The sequence below is a fragment of the Pseudorca crassidens genome, chromosome 8 (assembly GCF_039906515.1).
Source record: "Pseudorca crassidens isolate mPseCra1 chromosome 8, mPseCra1.hap1, whole genome shotgun sequence".
Lineage (NCBI taxonomy): Eukaryota > Metazoa > Chordata > Mammalia > Artiodactyla > Delphinidae > Pseudorca > Pseudorca crassidens.
In genome coordinates, this window is record NC_090303.1 from 72,072,142 (window position 1) to 72,086,668 (window position 14,527).

Here is a 14,527-nt window from a genome sequence, read left to right on the forward strand (position 1 = left end):
CTAAACTTTGATTCTCTTTTTCTTTTATATTTCTTCATATCTGAGAATAAGGCTATCTTAACATATCTATTTAAGTACACCTTCCAGTAAGAGAGACGTTAAGTCCTTTTTTCACTTTGCATGGTGAAAATGAATTAGACTGAATTTGTATCCATAATCTACTATAAAATATATATAACTTCTGTCAGCTCAGTGTATTGGAAAGACTGATTTCCTATTTTGTCAGGAAGAACTTAAAAGATGTCTGTTAATGATTTTATAGAAACATAGAATTCAGTTGCTGTTCAGAAACTGGTAGAAAGAATGATGACTAAAGGCAACGCTTGTTTTAGGAAAATTATTTGGGAAGAAATTTCTTATCATCACTACCTTTATCTGGAAAGTTACCTCGTGCATCATCCTTGTGATAAGGCACTTGATACGTGAGGTAATGGCTTAACTGCCAGAAATTTGACTTTTGCTTATAATTGATAACACTTTTCATTCATCAGTGAAAGAACTCAGTGATAGAGTATTGTTTTGGTTTTAAAAGGTCCAAATTATGCAATAGAAAATGAATGCTTATTAGAGTTGAATAAAACCAAATCATACATTCTCCCAATTATTTCCAGAACTGAAATATGAACCTTTACAGGTTTTGAATGTGATATTCTTAATCACATAGTATCTGACAAAGCTGTCAAAGTAGTCTACAGTGAGCATTCTTCAAAATTACTAGGTTCATGTTTAATCTTGTTGGTTGGAACATCTGATAGAGCCAGGAAACACTGTTGCCATTCCTGACAATCTATAATTGTGAGTTAGGAATCTTGAATTTAGCAGAAACTATGCATAAAAAAGAAACTTTTTTGGTTTTAGCAGTTCAGTTCAAAATTTTTCCATCATTGAACTAGAATAGACAACTTGGAGAAAGACTACAGACATTAGTATTGCTTTCATGACATGAAACAGTTGCTTTTCACTTAAAACATTAATTTTTATTATTGAGAAGTGTGATGAAACTTTAAAGAGTTATTTAAATTTGATAGGTCAGTAGTGAACTCTCATTTACTGGTTTGAGTTTGATGACAAATTGGAAAATATTGTCATTCACAGAAAAAATTTTCTCATCTTCTGCTCTACAGCAATGAAATTGGATAAAGTATGGCAACAATAACATGGTCGAATCTCCTAAGCATAATGTTGATAAAAAACACCTAGACCCAAAAGAATAATACTGTATGATTTATTTTATATGAAGTTCCAAAACTAGACTTTAGTGTTTAGGGATGCAAGAAGCGATTACAACAAAACTAAAGATAATGGTTAAGTTGTATATAGATGGTAGAAATTGGGGTGGAGGTTCCAGGAGCTTCTGGCCTATCAGCAACATTTTGTTTATTCACTAGGCTGGTGGTTGCATGGATATTTGCTTTATGAAAAACCATCAATGAGAAATTACGTGCTTCTCTACTAAGATCAGGAGCAAAGTAGAATGTCCCCTCTTAACAATCCTATTCAGTATCATACTGGAAATCCTAGCCAAGGTAGTAAGATAAGAAAGGGAAATAAAAGGCATACAGATTGGGAAGCAAGAAATGCAATTGTCTATTTGCAGATGACATGATTGTCTATGTAGAAAATCCAAAAGAATCAACCAAGGAAAGCTCCTGGAATTAATAAACAATTATAGCAGGGTAGCAGAAAACAAGATTAATATACAGAAATCAATTGCTTTCCTATGTGTGAACAATGAACAACTGGAATTTTGAAATTAAAAATACAATACCATTGTATTAGCATCAAAAAAAGAAACACAGGAATAACTTTAACAAAATATGTACAACAACAATATTAGGAAAACTACAAAATTCTGATGAAAGAAAATCAAAGATCTAAATAAATGGAGAGATAGTCCATGTTCTTGGCTAGGCATACTCAAATATGGTTATGATGTCAGGTCTTCTTAACTTGAAGATTATAGATTCAACAAAATCCTGATCAAATCCCTGTAAGTTATTTTGTGAATATTGATAAACTGATCTTAAGTTTATATGGAAAGGTAAAAGACCCAGAATAGACAACACAATATTGATGAAGAAGAACAATGTCAGAAGACTGACACTACCTGACTTCAAGACATTTTTTTAAGTTACAGTAATCAAGACAGTATGATATTGATGAAATAATAGACAGATCTTTGTAACAGAATAGAGAGTCTGGAAATAGACCTACACAAGCATAGGCAACTGATCTTTGACAAAGGAGTGAAGACAGCTCAGTTGAAAAATGACAGTGACTTCAAAAAGTGGCACTGGAACAGCTAACTGGACATCCATATGCAAAAAAAAAGAAATTTAGACACAAAATTTATACTTTTTACAAAAATGAATTAAAAATGAATCATAGAGCTAAGTGTAAAATGTAAAACTATAAAACAGCTGGAAGGTAACATAGGAGAAAATCTAGAAGTTGATTTTTTAGATAAAACACCAAAAGCACAATCCATGAAAGAAAAAATTGATAAGTTGGATAAGTTGCACTTTATTAAAATGAAAAACTTCTATTCTGAGAAAGACACAAGAAAATGAAAAGATAAGTCAGACTGGAAGAAAGTGTTTGTAAAACACATATCTGATAAAGGAGTTGTATCCAAAATATACAAAGAACTCAACTATAAGAAATGGATCTCGCCAAAGAAGATATACAGATGGCAAATAAGCTTATGAAAAGATGCTTGGTATTTATTTCATAAGGGAATTGCAAATTAAAACAACAAGATACCACTACACGGGCTTCCCTGGTGGCTCAGTGGTTGCGAGTCCGCCTGCCGATGCAGGGGACACGGGTTCGTGTCCCGGTCCGGGAAGATCCCACATGTCGCGGAGCGGCTGGGCCCGTGAGCCATGGCCGCTGAGCCTGCGTGTCCGGAGCCTGTGCTCCGCAATGGGAGAGGCCGCAACAGTGAGAGGCCCGCGTACTGCAAAAAAAAAAAAAAAGATACCACTACACACCTATTAGAATGGCTAAAATTCACAACACTGACAACACCAAATGCTGCCAAGGATGTGGAGCAAGCAGCAAGGACTGTGATTCACTGGTGGTGGAATGGATATAGCTTCTTTGGAAAATAGTTTGGCAGTTTATTATGAAGCTAAACATGCATACAGTATTCACTATTATACAACCTAGTAATTGCATTCCTGGGTAGTTACCCAGATGAGTTGAAAACTTATGTCTATGAAAAATTTGCACAAGAATGTTTATATAAGCTTTATGCATAACTGCCAAGACTTGGAAGCAACCAGGATGCCCTTCAATAGATAAATGGAAAAACAAACTGTGATATAGTTATACAATTGACTGTTATTCAGTTGATGAAAAGAAATGACCTATTAAGCTACAAAAAGACATGGAGGAACCTTAAATGAATATCACTGAGTGAATGAAGTCATTTGAAAAGGCTACATCCTGTGATTCCAACTATATGACATTCTGGAAAAGGCAAAACTATGGAGACAGTAAAAAGCTCAGTGGTTGCCAGGGGTTGAGGAGAGGGAAGGACGAATAGGCAGAGCACAGGGGATCTTTAGGGGGGTGAAACTATTCTGTATGGTACTTTAATGATGGATACATAGCATTATGTACTTGCCAGCTGTACAACTGTAGAACTATACAACACAAACAATAAACCGTAATGGGAACTCTAGACTTTAATTCATAACTATGTTTTAATATGGTTCATCAGTTGTAGCAAATGTACCACAGTCATCCAAATGTTAATAACAGTAGAAACTTTATGTCTATTGGGAATGGGGAAGAAGATATATATGGGAACTCTGTACTTCCTGTTCAATTTTCCTGTAAAAGTAAAACTGCTCTAAAAAATTAAGGCTTTATTTTAGATATGTTTCTGCATGTCTAATATAACTGAAAAAAAGAATTAAAAAAGCAATCTCAATGATTCTGTTAAGTAGAGTTCTGAGAAAAGGTGAGATAATTTCATATTTGATCTGTCTACTCTGAATATTCAAAATTTTTTTAAAAGATAGGGTCTTAAAATCAATATTTTGTGATATTATAAAGTAGTGTGTTTTACTTGGAGAAAGTGCTAAGATCCATAGAGGGGAACCTCTGCTTGCATATGTTTAGTAACTTTTAATGACAATTTATTTATGTAGTATAAACTTGTCTTAAGATAGATATTTCAATTTTGAATTTAAAAATGGATATTTGTTTTACAGTATAACCAAAACCCATTCTATAGTAATGAACTACTGATCTTTACTGAGTTGTTTGTATCTTCTTTCCTTAAATTTTAATGCATTTTATGCAATGGTCTGTCATCCTCAGACACACTTGCTTTTACACAAGTGGGACTTTAATTTGTTGATGTTAATATTAGTATATTGTAAAAGAAATGAAAAACAAATGCACTATGTATTCTTTCTTTGAATAGAAATTTTCAAATATAGTTTTAGTTCAAGGAGTACCAGATATAGTTTTCTTTCTAGTCTCTTTAAAATTTTTCTCGCTTTTCTTTTTTCTCCCTCCCATCCTCTTTTTCCTCCTTATTTTCTTTTTTCTTTCTCAGTATATTCTACCATCTAATTTTCCAAGGAGTGAATATGATCTTATTTAACTGGTTGACATGAACAGAAATCAGGAATTTATTATTCATTAAAATGAAATTTAAAGATCCCCCTTTTCTTCAGACTCTGGATATAGCTAGGCTCAACACAAATGTCTATGGAGAATGCATCTGTTGCTATTACATTTTTTTTGTTTCTCTGAAAACTTGGCATTTGTAAAATATCTATGATTTTGATTTGTCTTGGCCAAAACCCAGATTACCAGGGAATTAAATTTTGAACATATTCAACTAAGAATTATCTTTGTAGCAACTTTTCCTTTGCCATATTGAAATTTTGGGAATAAAATCAGATTTTGTTTTAAAAACCAGCTATGTTTCTTCATAGTGCCAAAATGAATTTTTTTCTATGTTAAAGTGATACAAAGCAATACTTACAATCGACCTAAAACTTATTTTAAGCATACTATGGAGGAAAGAGGCTCATTTTTGCATTTGACAGACCCGGGTTTGCTCTGCCACGTATTCTTTTTATAACGATCTTGGGTAAGTTTTGCATGTGCAAAAAATAATAATAACTTTCTTATAGGGTTTTGTGAAGATTAAAAGATCAAACTTAAAAATACCTGGCACAGAGTAGACACTTAATGGAAGTAGTCTCTCTTGCCCTACCTATGTATGTAGAAATGTGTGTGTACACATAAGTGTGTGTATGTTTGCATATATGTATGTGTTTATATATACATGTATGTGTATTTATCTCTGTGTTTCTGTCTTTTTCTCTCTCTACCCATTTATGTGTCTCTATTTATTCCCTATACCTCTTCGATTTTAAGACAAGACAGTAAAGACAAAACTTCTTATTAAACACAAAATGGATGGTAACCTCCAAATCCATTTGAAGGACCAGTTAGCTAACCACTGAGTCCACTTCCAAGTTAATGACGCAAAGTGATATCTGGGAAAAGGGACTGAGTATTCCTGGGATGAATAACTCTTTTTAGTGGGTGTCTCGATGATCTAGTTTTGTGGAGTTGATGATTCTACCCATGCAACCATTATTACTTAAATACTTCATTTTGATTATAGCCCAGTGGAATGCATAAAGGAGCAACAAAGTTGCCTTGGGTTTTAAAGAATTAGTTTGAAGGTATATTTTCTCCTAAAGACCATTTCTGCTGAACTCTCTCAAATGTTGAATGATTTTTATTACTGTACAGCTTAAAAGGCCCAAATTATCTTTTTGCAAATAAGAGTGTACTGTTTTTCTATATATAGAGTGTATTTTAGTAAACATTTTACCTAAAATAAACACCCATCAGCCATCTCAGATACTTAAGCTATATATAAAAGCATTTGTTAATCAGCTGATCTGGGCAAATGGTTAAGAATGTTTTTCACTGAAAAATATTTTAAAGATTCTCTTCATTCTAGAATACAAAGTCATAGCTTTCTTTAAGATTTTTATTTTAAAATATTGTAGACATACAGAAGATAACACAATAGGCACTCACATATTCAAATTTGACATACGTGAATATTTTGTTATATTCAGATCTCTCTCTTTTTAAGAAATACAATACCATGAATGTAGCAAAAGCTGTGTGCTCTCATCCTGTTCCTTTTTCTCTCTCTAGAGGTATTTACTATACTGAAGTTGGTTTTTATCTGTATTCTTACACTTTTTATGTGATTTTAAAATTTATGTGAGTGACATCATATTAAATTTGCCCTTCTGAAAAATTTTTGCTTTCAAAAATTATGTTTAGGGGACTTATCCATGGTGATACATACAGGTCTGATTTCTTAGGGTTTTTTTTTAAGTAAGCTTTTATTAAGTATATATTGTACATTTATGAGTTTTGCAGTTGTATACTGAAAACTGCTAAAATTATATTTGTACATCTTGATGAATTTTCACAGAATGAACACATCTGTGTAATCAGTACCCAGCTCAAGAAGTAGCATGCTACCAGTGCTTCAGAAGCCTTCCCACCCTTTTTCCACCTTTTAGTTACTGTCTCTCCCCACCCCCCACTGGGGAAACCATATTCTGACCTCTAACAACATAGATTAGTTTTGTGTTTTTGAACTTTATATAAATGGAATCATTTAGTACATAGTCTTTTGTGTGTATCTGGCTTCTGTTTCTTACTATTAGGTTTACATGCTTCCTCCATGTTATTGTGTGTAATTAAATGTCTATCGTGAGTGCTAGCTAGTATTCCATTACATGAATATACCACTGTTTATTTCCATTCGGTTTTGGGACATTTGTGTTGTTTTCTTGTTTTGACTATTAGGCATAATACCACTCTGAAGATTCTTGTGCATATCCGTTACATATTATGCATATCTGTATAGCTAGGAAGAGAAATTTTGTATGATAAGATATCTACATCATTGTATCAACTTAGTGTCTGTATCCTAGCTTATCTGTAATTAGTGTCAGTGTCAACATTAGTAGACATTGCCAAGCAGTCTTCTAAAGTGGTTATCCCAGTTGACCGTCCCACCATCAATGCATGTGAGTTCAAGTTGTTCCACATCTTTCCAAAACTGAGATTGTCTTTTTTCATTTTGCCATTGTTGTGGGTAATAATTAGGTTTTAATTGCTCTGTAACATTCCATGGTTTGAATAAAGCACAGTTATTTTAAAATTCCTTCCTCGGTAAATGAACAATTTGGCTGTTTTCCATTTTTTACTATTCCACACACTAATAGCAGTGAGCATATCTGTATATATCTTTTTGTGTGCATGTTTGAGAGTTTTTCTAAAGTTATAACTTGTAGTAGAGTGTCTGAGTTTTAGAATACTACATCTTTATTTTTATAATATATTGCTAAATGTCTCTCTAATGGGGTTATATCACAAAGTGGTAATTTTTGTTTTATTATAAATCATGCTCGTCAAGTACAGAGTATAAATGTTGCTTTTTTTGTTGCATTATATAAAGCTTAGTACCAGATGATTTGGGGAAAATTTAGTGGGGAGAGATGAAACAGCCTGCACAGCTCCTGGCATATAGATTATGTAAAGCTTCCATTATTATTGTTTTCACTGTTGGATTACTCATCATTATATTGCTGTACAATGCTTATTCTAGAGTCCTTACAATTCATGTGAATTCTCCCACGATCCATTTAAGGTAGCTTCTTCCAATCTTTGAAATTTCTTTCTTTACTAAAGTCTGTTTTTCCCTGCATAACAGAGTCATTGCATATATTTGATCTTGATTTTCGATCACCCAGGGACATTATATATGGAGATGGTTTGGAAAGTTTATATGATTTGATTAATAGACTTATACCTTCGTGACATTCTTATTGGAGATTTGATCCTAAGCAAAATGGTGAAGGGGAGCCAACATTTGCTTTGCCAGCTCCCACTGAGTTTTATGAAAATGGCATGTACTTTTATTTTATAGTTTTTAGTCAGTAATACGAAGGTATTTATCTTTTCTGTTCGACGTAAGAATAGTTAGTGTTGGTAGGGTGACCAAAGCAAGACTTTTAATCTCAATTCTTAGGTTTGACCCTATCAGTGAGGTGGGTCAGCATTTGTCTCAAAGAAGGAATGTAATTAGTTTGTTACCATTACTTTAAAAAATAATCTCCATTTCTCTCATTGCCCTTTCCCCCTTCCAGGATACTTTCCCCCCCACCCCCAGGAAGTATTTTGTTTTAACGTCTTTATTGGAGTATAATTGCTTTACAATGGTGTGTTAGTGTCTGCTTTATAACAGAGTGAATCAGCTATACATATATCCCCATATTTCTTCCCTCTTGCGTCTCCCTCCCTCTCACCCTCCCTATCCCACCCCTCTACCAGCAATCCCACTACTGGGCATATACCCTGAGAAAACCGTAATTCAAAAAGAGTCATGTACCACAATGTTCATTGCAGCACTGTTTACAATCGCCAGGACATGGAAGCAACCTAAGTGTCCATCGACAGATGAATGGATAAAGAAGATGTGGCACACATATACAGTGGAATATTACTCAGCCATAAAAAGAAACGAAATTGAGTTATTTGTAGTGAGGTGGATGGACCTAGAGTCTGTCATACAGAGTGAAGTAAGTCAGAAACAGGATCCTTAATTAGTCTTGATCTAGTCAACCCCTAGTTTCTCTCTTCAGATGAGAAATGCATGTTGCTACACAGAATCTGTTTCAGTCACTCTCTCTCCCCTTCTTCTTCATTGTGGGTATCTCTCCACCAAGTGTGTTTTGAATTAGCAAACCAAATATCAACTCAAAATTTCAGGTTGATTTTTCAGAGCAAACTTGTACCAGTAAATTTTAACTGAGTCCTCAATTATTGCCAACTTCTTAATTTTTCAAAATCCTTTACACTTAACTGGTTCTTAGAAGGCTTGTGCAAAAGACAATTTTGGCTTTGTTGTGCAGTTTTAAAATAGTATTTCTATTGTGTTCCTGTTTTCTTATGGTTAAAGTGATCTGAGATTGAATTTGTTTTTATTATTTTAAATCTAGTTATATTTGGATTTATATAGATCATGATTTGAGGTGGTATAATTTCTCAATAGTTTCATTATAGAGATGAATGCTAATAGATATGATGTTTATATGGAAATACTGAAAATAATAATTTTTGTTTTCCACTAGATTTTAAGAATCAGTGTCATAAGGTACCATCCTATTTCCCACTCTTATCCTTTCCATACGGTGTTGTATAAACTCCTTTATGCCTCATTCAACCCTATGTCCCCACTGCCCAGAATAGTACTGGTACACAGTCCACACTTAATACGTATTTGGTGAATGAATTGATTTTGATGTTCTCTCTCAGAAAAGGACATTGCCTCTTTATGCTGTGATACAAGGTGAATGTTAGTCTTTTGCCTTGAAGTGTAATCCTTTGGAATACCATGTTGAAATGAAATGATAATGAATTATAATGGCTGATCAGTTAACATCCTGATGTGTAACAGGAGTTACACACCAGAAAAAATTCTCAAAACTGATGACAATGACCCTACTGTAATACAGCTTAGTTTTTTGTTTACTCTTTTTTTTTTTTTTAACTCAGAGGAACTATATTTGGCTTAATTAATAAGATCGTTTTCTTCAAGCAGAACCTTTGAGTTAAGAAAAAAAAAAGAGCAAACCAAAAAACTATGCTGTATTACAGTAGATTCTTATCTACCTTAAAAAATCTACAAATGTAAATATATCTAGTTTAAGTTCACTCAGAGGGAGACAGGGACATTTTCATCAGCTCTGAGAATTTTTCCTGGGGTGTAACTCATGTATAATTTCTCCTCTGCATTTTTTGACTCCCGGAACAGTTTCCTTTTCTACAAGATGAGGATTGAATGATTGAGTAAAGTACTGATTGATTCCTTCAACAACTTTCTTTGAGGATCTGTGTTAGACCATGTAGTGCATACAGAGATGTGTTGTCATGTCTTGTTGGGTGTCACCCCTTCGGCTATGATCTTTTTCATGGGTTCATAACTTTTTATTCTTGTATTGCCACTGTATTAGTATTTTGCAAAGCACTGGATGTAATTGCATGTGTTTAGACTGCTATGCTTAACCAGAAGTCCCTCAATGTTATTATCGTTGCTAAATCTTAGGACAGTTTCCATCACTCGCCTTCCGTGAAGTCTTTAACACTGCTGACTGCTTCCTCCTTTTATCATCTCATGTTCTCTCTGTGGCGTGTCCTCCCGCTTACTCTCCTTCCTAAGTCTCCTTTATGAGTCTTTTCTTTGCCCACCTCATAAATTTAGGTCTTTTCCTGTGTTCTGTCTTCCTCCTCCAGCTTTATCTTCTCGCTCTGTATGTACAGTATTCTAAATGAGCTCCCTTACTTCCAAAGCTCTGACTACCACTTTTAGTGTTGGGGCTCCCTCTTTTGTACCTCTAGCTCGTATTCCTCCTCTGAGTTCAAGATCTGCATTTACAACTGTCTTCTTGATATCTCTACTTAAATGTCCCACAGGAATCCATCTAAAATAAGCTCATTGCCAGCTCCTGTCTCACGTATCAAAATAGGATAGGAAATATGCTTCTTTTATGCTGTTTTCTGTCTTAGTGAATGGCAAGCACCATTATATACCCAGGTGCCTAAGTCAGAAATGTCGGGTCACCAATTTTGGGCCACCTGGACATCTCTCTTCTCTCATGTCCACTCTCCTACTCTCATTAATTCAACCTCCGGATTTGATCAAAATGCGTTTCTTTCTCCACATCCCACTGACACTACCCTGTTTTAAAATGTTCACTTGGACCACTGCAGTGACTACCTGTTTTACTCAGTTCTTTGTACCCTTTATCCCTTCTAACTCACTAGGGAGCAATTTTCATTTAAAGATAAAGATTGGATGATTTTTATTTTCTTCTTAAAATTTTGCATTTGTTTTCCCTTTAACGTAGGGTAAGACCCAAACTGACTCTTCACAGTGATCTACAAGTCCCTGCAGAAATTGGACCATGCCTGCTGCTCTAGCATCATCTTTCTCTACTCAGCACATTTTAGACTCTTCTTTCTTGCTCCACTTACTCTGGCCTAATTTCATTAATTGATGGCTTCAAGTTCTTTTGTGCCTTGTGGCTTTTGTGCATGTTGTTCCTTCTCTAGGACTTGATAATGGATGCATGGGGCAAAAGATCAGGATGATCCTAAGATTTCAAACTTAGTAATTCTGTTTTCTTTTGTCATAGACTTTACCCTAGTAAATTGACATATATACAATCTAAGCATCGAAGTATAACGTGCGTATAAGCCCTCTCTAGCCTAACCTTCTGCAACCTAAAATATTTCAGAACTTCATACAGTGATTCTCCAAAGATATCTTGCACTCCATACCTCTTTGCATGTTCTGTTCTCTTTGTATGGAAAGTCCTCCACTGCTTTTGTGGTAGATGAACCCCCTACTGTCCTTCAAAACCCAGTTCAAGCACAGATTCTCTGGGAGGCTATGAGCTGTCGAGTTGTCGATGACAGCTTCCTTTATGTTACTTATGTATATTTTGCAGATGATGAACCTGAGACTTGGAAAAGTTAGTTTCTCCAGTTACTAAGTGACAGAGCCAGAATTTGAACCTTCACATGTCAGACTTGGAAGCATCAGTCTTTAACTATCCTTTGCTAGACACAGTCAGTATTTAATAAGTACTTATTAAATATAGGCATCAATAAAAAGATAAAATACTGTATGAACTAATTAGCTGAAAAAGCTTTTATGGCATCAGTGAGAAGTGATTTGACTGACATAGAAAATAAAACGTTTGATAGAAAGACAAAAGAAATCCTTATCTGTAGGATGGTTCAACTTCTAAGCCAGTTTACTTCAGCCTTGTTTGTAACAACCTGAGATGTCTCTGGTTCTCAAAAAAGGAATGAGGTTGAACTTTATTTAAATAGGCCATGAAATGAACAAATTCCTTTAAATTAATAGTGGCAAATATATATCATGTTTATTTTTTCTTAAACTTTCATCGCTTTATGCATGTGTCTTTCTCCCTCAACTTGATTGTTAGCTTCTTTTGAACAAAAGCATGCCTTATCTTTTCTTAGCATCTTCTATAATGGTTGGTTCTACTTGATAATTTTTTTGTGTGTGTTAAATAAATGATGGTGTCTTATCTGTTCATAACTTAATTTTATAAAACTTCAAATATTTTCAGGTAGAGTAATGCAGCTGATAATTAGTTTATACATACCAACAGCTGGAAGCATTAATGTACATGAAAAATGGAACTAACTCTTCAGTACTGGGTTTAATATTATCTTTTTAAAAAGAAAAATACTCAGGTGTGCATAATGTCAAGGACATACTCAGTGAAGAAAAGCAGTTTGTGTTGGATCTAGGCTAGAAGAATTCTCTATTCTAACATTTAACTAGTAGGTAAGTTCAAATATCTGTGCAACTCTATCTTAGGACTTATTTTGCCTTTTACTTTTCATTTTCTTTTGAACATCAAGAGACATTCACATTTGGAAGGACATATTCTTATTAGCTTTAATGAGTTGTTTTGGTAAATGAATTGAATATAAACAACTATTGTGTTTGTCTTTTTTTTTTTTTTTTTTGTAAGAAAGATTTCAAGCTGAAGATCCTAGTCATATAATTAAAAGGACTAATCCCATTCAATCCTGAATCCATCTATAGAAATAGAATTCTTAAAACATATACACAAAAGGGAATATGGTGCCTGTTGAATTTATATTATGTTCAGTTGAACTGTTATACTTCTAAAACAAATTTAATTTTGATTATGAAAAATGATTGTTTTTCTGTGCATTTATAAATGTAGACATTATAGGCCATTGCTGGCACTAGGGAAGTTGAGGGGGGGAGAAGTAACACTTGTGTTATGTTAAATCAGAGAAATAATTGTACTTGGCAGTTTTTGTTTGCAGAATGCAGGAAAGGCTGAAGGCTTTTGTACAGTTCAAAGAGCACATTCCACAGTTACAGCAGTTGGTTGCCTGCAGGGATTGTCAGAATTGGGGGTGGTGGAAGAGGTCTGTATCACAAAAGTCCAGGCTGTTGGGCTGTGTTTGTTTTTAAAAAAATATTTGCGCCTTTTTGAAAAGTTGTTTGGAAATTATCCTCGTATCATTTAAGTATATTTTACATATAGCACTTTTGCATCCAGTTTTAATCTGTACAGTAATCAGATGATATTCTTTTTTTTTTTTTTTTTTTTAAACATCTTTATTGGAGCATAATTGCTTTACAATGGTATGTTAGTTTCAGCTTCACAACAAAGTGAAGATGACATTCTTGTTTAGCCTTTACTGCCTCTTGTTCTTTAATCATTTGTTATCAGATTCAGGTTTACATGTTCAAATGTGGAAGTATAGAACTGTTGACTATTAAACTGTCAAACTTTGTAGAAAAATATAAATAAATTATATTTCACACTCATATATTCAACCATCATCTATACAGTTAGCATATTAAGCAATTTCAACAAGTTAAGACTCTTAGGAATGCCTTCTTTAACTGAAAATATGCCAAAGGCTAGCGTTATCAGCTGGCATGTCAAGACTTGTGCTGAATTAACACTTGTATCATTCCCCTGCAGAATATACAAGTTATAGTTTCTACAGTTAAGTGAAATAATATAGCTGTAAGTTCTCTGAAAACTGTGAATTGTAGCGTAGATATAAATTAGCTTTATTACATTTCTTGAACTATCTGGTTTACTTGATATTATTTGTGTACTTTACATTATTTATTTCAAGTTTTGGCAAATCGTATCAGCATAATTTTGGCTATATTATTAGATTTAAAAAAACCACTAATTAGTGATACTCTGTTATAATTTTTGGTTTTAGGAAAAGTCTGCAAAGCCTTATCTTGACCTAGTGTTAAATTCATAAGAATTTGGGATAAAGTGTTTTGTTGCATCCAGGTGTGTTTTATCCAGCCTGTCATACCCAATTGCCAGAGGGTTAGTGGTGTAGTACAGTAGTGTACTAGTGTAGTGTAGTAGTGTGGTACAAAACAAGAGAAACATTAAAATTGGAATTAGCTGTTGAACCTATTTCTGTGTGCATTGTAATAAGAACTTCTTTATTCTTGCTTTATATGATTTGTTACTTTCAGGTTAAGAAATGCTTAAAACATACAGAAACATACATAAACCAACTTAGCAGAATCCATGCACCCACCATTCAGATTTCATAAATGTTGCTATTTTGCCATTTTAATATTAGGTCTCTTTATTAAGAAATCTTAAAAGATCAAAGCCTTCCTTTTTAGTCTTGAAATGCTCATTTCTGAACTGGTTATTTGCCAGCAACATCCTAAGGCTCTTAACTGATATTTCTTTCTGATTTTAATATTGGTTATTATACTACTGGTTAATGTAGCTTCCTCAGAAAGGCTGCAACTCCTGAGCAGTGTGACTTAAAGAAGACCCAGTGGCCCTTCTGTCCCAGAATTTCAGCTTTCCTTCTCATTATTTCT

General features: G+C 34.0%; 1 protein-coding gene across 4 annotated transcripts in view; it reads left to right on the forward strand.

The window, feature by feature from the left end:
• Window positions 1-14,527, forward strand: part of FOXP2 (forkhead box P2) — a 531,964-nt gene that overhangs the window by 65,965 nt on the left and 451,472 nt on the right. The gene's annotated exons all lie outside the window — the stretch shown is intronic.